This window comes from Chelmon rostratus, chromosome 22 (assembly GCF_017976325.1).
Source record: "Chelmon rostratus isolate fCheRos1 chromosome 22, fCheRos1.pri, whole genome shotgun sequence".
Classification (NCBI taxonomy): domain Eukaryota; kingdom Metazoa; phylum Chordata; class Actinopteri; order Chaetodontiformes; family Chaetodontidae; genus Chelmon; species Chelmon rostratus.
In genome coordinates, this window is record NC_055679.1 from 12,478,817 (window position 1) to 12,484,501 (window position 5,685).

The window sequence follows — 5,685 nt, forward strand, 5'->3', positions numbered from 1 at the left end:
TTTGAATACCCTTATTAAAAATCCCCCGCCCCGGACACAGGCATGTGAGTGCTGATCACACTGACTTTCCTTCGGTTGCTGCCCGTGCATCTCCTCCACAGGGCATTTCACTGCACTCTCTGGAACTAGAAGAGACAAGCCCCCATGTTCTGACTGGGGGCTGAGGCTTCCAGCTCAGACAGAATTAACCAACTCTCGCTCTCATTTCTTTTTTTCTCCCTCTCCACCCCCGTCCACCCCCCTCCATCAGTTTGGCTGAACAGAAATGTAATTCATTCCACTCAGAGTTCAAATTAGAAAATTCACCTTGTATCAACTCATATGCTCACATGCAAGTTTTTTTTTAATGTGTGTGTGCCTGCTGAGGGGCCAGTGCAGCCAAGCCAGGCCAGGCCACAGTCCATGCCAAGAGCAGCACTGATAAAGCATTCCCCGTCGTAGGCTCCAGCACAGCAACATGCCATGGCAGATGGTGTGACATTCAGCCTCTGTCAACAGAACAGGGAAAACAGAGAGAAGCACAAGAGGACATAAGAGGTAGTGATGGAGGAGAGAGAAGTGGAAGAGAGGAGAGAATCAGGTGAGAACAGGAGCAAGTGTCAGCGGCCCTAAAGAGAGATTTGACGTTGAGTCAGAGCGCCACCATGTGGAGCACGTGGACCGCCTCGGGGCTCTGCAGAGCCAGCCAGAGGAAGAGACATGTCATTGATTTTCCACACAGTCAACAGAATGATTTTGCCATGCAGGGTAAATACACAGCCTCCCATAGTAATTTCTCCAAAATACACACATGCATGCACGGCCACACACTCATAACCAAATCCCTGCAGAGCTCTACCTGGCAACGGCATACAAACAGGATTTTTTTCCCCCCTCTGTCTCGCACAAAACAAGATGCATGCCTGCCTCAAAACCCTGTGTCTATTTCTGCCTCGATACACAGTGTGAAAAATGAGGAAACAAATGCCTAAAAATGACACATGATATGTGCTGTTAACAAGAATCATCCTGCTGTTTAGCAAAGCCCAACTCAGTGAGCACTGGGAGGAATGTGTTTGTGAGCAGTACAGATTAATCAGCATAAATTAAGTCAGCCACCAACCCCAGCCATGTTGAACTAAATTTTTTAGTGTCTCCGCATCTGATTTTTTTTTTCTTTTTTTTTTTTTTTAGAATAATCCCTGTGTGGGTGGCTGGGCTGGCTAAAGGCGCCTATCATGTGGCTGTGACGTCCTCGGTTTGATTCCAGACTAGGACCTTTGTCACATGTAATTTGCCTCTCTCTCTTTCTCTCTCTGCCCCTGTCTCTCTGTCTCTAAGATACCAAAATGCAAGAATTACAAAACGTGAAACATTTTTTACACCTCACCTGTGAGCGTTACACGGTGTCTGAATGAATCATTAGTGTAGACACAAGCTGCAAAAATGAGGGGGATAATAAACTGAAGACCCAGGCTCAGTTCTTCTGTGTTTGTTTAAGATAACACCCAAAGAGTAAAAGCTAGATAGAGAAAGAGTAACATGTTTGCATAGAGTTGGATCATTTTCAGCTCTCAACAATATCAGGTATGAACCAGCTGCCTCAGTTCATACTATGTGCTATAGAGTGGTGTTAGTGGAGATTACATTTGACCCAAAGGAGATACTATAGTTTTTTCTCTTCTTTGTTAGACTAAGACTCATCAGACATACTACCCTCCATGCTATCTGAAGTCTTAAGCTAAATGCTAACACCTGCACACTAACATGTCCTCAATGGTCAACATTTAGTTTAGCGTGTTAGCAAGCTAGTATTTGCTAATAAGCACTAAACACACAGCACACGTGAGGCTCATGGGAATGTCACAAGTGTCGCAGGTATTTGATCATGAAACAAAATATTGAGCACATTTAAATTTTAAAATGATGATGGCATAAAATGAAAGGTTTCGCTGCACGAAACTTTTGCAGTTCATCCTGAGGCGGGCATGCCATCCAGTATATGTTCAGACATTTCACACAAAACCATAAATGACACCCTTAAGAAACATAATCTGGGAACCCTAAATATTCTCTATAAGAGATGTTGAGATATCTCAGTGTGGATTAAAAAACAGACATTACTTTCACCTATCAGTCCTTCCCCCTCTTCTCACTCTCGCCTCTTCAAAGGCAAATGTTCTTAATTAGCTTTTAATTTGACTCATTTAATGTCTCAGATTAATATAGTCCTAAGTGATGTCTGTTCATCGATTTAAGTCAGGTGCATCACGGGGAGTGACAGCGAGAGGTGTAAGTTTCTGCATTTGTGTGTGCTTTATGATTGCAGTGCACGGGCCTCATTAGCATTTTAGCAGCAAGCCTGACAGGGAGGCCGACTCACTAATGACAGAGATGAGATAATTTATAGAGGATGAGGGCTTTTGTAGGGCTTATGCAATGTGTGTGATCTCCATGTTACTCCTCCCTGCCCTCCAAACACGAACTTTACCGTACACTGAAATCTGAAAGGGACATTATAGGTAAATGCCAACCCAAGGCAATTAGTATAAACAGCTCAGATCAACTGACTGGAGCCACATTGAACCATATAATTTGTCCAATATTTAGTGTTAAAATGTTTTTTGCGCTGTGAGAAATACTGGGTTTCCTCCAATGCAGTGGGTTGGCATTAAGGCTAGGTGACAGACTGAATAAATTAAAAAACAGAAAAAAGCCCTGAAGTGAAAATGTTGTCAGCAAAATACAGATTTGGTGGAAATGTGTGACTACCCTATCAAAGCTGGAGTTGGTAAAGTTGGAGAAACCAGCAAGGGTAAGATGACTTTTGAAAGTCTGAAACCAGTGTATCCTGGTATATTTCATGTTAATACTGATCTATCTTACACATAGACTGACACCTATCAGTCAGCACATTAATCAGCTAGCTAATCTTTGCTGTCTTTGTACTAAACTAAGCTAAGCCTCACACATTTCTTTGTTTAGAAAAAAAAATATGATAGATGACTGACAAGGCAGAAAACAGAAAGGGTTCAGAAAGATGGAGACAGAACAAGAAAGTACAGGCGATGAGCAAGGACGAAGAAGCAGACAGAGGAATGAAAACACATTCAAGGCTTCCTCTGCTGGCATTGAGAGAGGTGTCCTTGCTGCAGCTTGAAAGTGCTTTTAGATGATGAACTAAATTGACTGAAGTTCAGAAACAGCGCTGGAAGAGATGAAAGAAGTAACTGTGGGACATAATTAGAGTGAATCATGGCTGTCTGCACGGCAGAGAGGACGAAACAACTACATATTCTCCCACCTGACCAAGCTGTTTAAGTTTAAAGTACTGTCTACCACGCAGGGACTGAGTGGTATTTGCACAGTTAGTGGTTGTTTCAGCGTACTTGCTCTGCCACATAGGTGGGGCAGGACATACTAGGTTTTGTTACCATATATTAACAATTCCAAGCTACAGACTCATTCAAGGACAAACTCACTGCATCACAATGAACTTTGACCATCTTTATAAAAAATAAAGCTTTAGCTTTTGAATGAAGTTTTGTAGGCTCCTAAGTCAGTTTAAGTAACATATTTGTGTTATTTTTTTTTTTTACGACTGTAGCTAATTTTGGCAATCGGTCACTGCCTCAAACATATCTCAAACGGGTACATACATCTGACAATATAAATATAATACTTTCATTATTAAATCACTGATGTTTATGATCAGCAGCAAAATTATTCTATTTAATTAAATATAAACTGTATTTAGCTCAGCATTTTCCAGCACAGAAGTGGAGTAAAAGTACTATCTGTACACTTTTATTTACTGTAAACTTGTGTTGTCACATGAAACTGCAGTACACTGTTCAACACTTCATATTCATCTGAAACACTGTTAGCTTTTAGTGAGCTCTTTTAGCTCTGTTAGCTGTATCCTCTATTAGCTCCATTAGCTGTTAGCTCTGTTATCTCTATTACCTCAGTTGGCTGTAAGCTCTATTAGCTCCATTAGCTGTATGCTCATCTATCTCTTTGAGCTATGTTAGCTTTTAGCTCTGTTATCACTATCCGTTGTAACCTCTATTAGCTCCATTAACTGTTAGTCTGTTATCTCTATTAGCTTCGTTAGTTAAACATACTAACGAAGCACAGACTGGACTGGACACAGCTAATCGCTAACTAGCTCGCCTGCCAATTTCAACAGGGAAAAAAATCGGGTGGGTCCCCTGTTGTTAGTTCGTTTATTGCGGATTTTAATGTGTCAGAAATGCAAGACCTGGCACAATAGCTGCAAACCAAAACATCACAGAATCAACCACCATCACATATCAATAATATGTCAAAGTAACTGTAAATAAACATTATACATACATACAGTACATCCAAAAATTCCTTTTGTCCCAGTGGCATCCCAGGGAAGACAGGAAATGTGTTTGGAATGAACAGAGATCTTCACTGGGATGATGGGACACCGTTAGCTCAAGCCTGAACCCTGTGAATGAGATAAAAAAACAAAAACAGCTTGTTGTGGTGAGCTCAAGTCTACAACTGAACAAACTTCTCAATCGAAACTCCAATGATCTCCTGAGGAATGCTTTAACCACCTTCTCCTTGACGGACTGTGGCAGACCCTTTCTATTCCTGGAAAAAGTGCAATCACACTGATGGAGGAATGAGGGAAAAGTGGAAGGAAAGAAAGGACTGTTTGTTCTCGCTAGAAATGGAAGTGGGAGTGGGGAAAAAACGGGTTGGGTGGTTAAAGTATTAGCACTGATGGACCAGAAATGACTTCACTGACCGTGGCACTACAGAAATAGACCATAAGGGAGTCTTCTAGAGTGTAGGAATGAAAGTGGAGGGAACCAAAATGTCAATCTCTTTGCAATTCTGTCCATTTCTTGATGAGTAGGAGGCTTCAATTTGAAAAAGGAACTACACACCCACGTGTCTTTGTGTAGAGTTGTGTTCATTTAAAAACTGACCTTTCGCAAACACAGAAAAAGAAATGAGTTGTGACATTCAATTAAACTCACGCCTCCACCTCCAATGGTAATCATAGCCACTTTGAATCGACAAACACAGGGCTGGTTGAAGGGGTCGGTTGTTTATGAGCATCTATTTGGCCCAGAGATCCATATCATTTGCATAATTATGAACAGTAGATATGGTTGTCAAGGGAAACAGACTGGTGGGATGTGAGAGAGACAGAGAGTGCTGCAATGCTGAGCAATATCAGCGATGAACAATGTATTCTAGCAGAGGTGGGAAAACCCTTAAATCTCATTTAAATGATCCCAGTAAATAGTAAATGAAATCCAAACATCAAGCCATGAATCTGTTAACTATCAACACATTTCTTAATATGTTTAGACTCCAGTAAACATCTGCCATGTAGGTGATTAAAGCTGCATGCTGTTGAGTGAAGTCCAGTAAATGAATCTGCAGTCTTTCACTGGCACGACGTGACAGCACTCACAATATGGACTAAACAACGGACAATATAAACTGTCTGAACCTAATCTGACCAAATGGGAGAGGAAGCGCAAAATGTTAACAGCTGAAATCCACTCAACATAACTCAACCTCGCTTCGAGCCAGAAAACCTGTTCCTGATTACAACAGGCAGCACGCCAAGTCATAAAGTACTAAAGCCTGCCACCAAACTTCATGACTTTATCGTACGAGCTGTACATTTTCATAACATCCTTTAATGTGTCT

At 41.4% G+C, this 5,685-nt stretch overlaps 1 long non-coding RNA gene across 1 annotated transcript; it reads right to left on the bottom strand.

The window, feature by feature from the left end:
• Positions 1–312: 312 nt before the first annotated feature.
• Positions 313–4,651, bottom strand: LOC121625953. The gene is made up of 3 exons (XR_006007930.1): positions 4,572–4,651; positions 4,339–4,459; positions 313–488 (listed from the first exon to the last, which is right to left on the bottom strand). It is a non-coding gene; the product is annotated as an uncharacterized LOC121625953 (long non-coding RNA).
• Between the last annotated feature and the right edge of the window lie 1,034 nt (positions 4,652–5,685).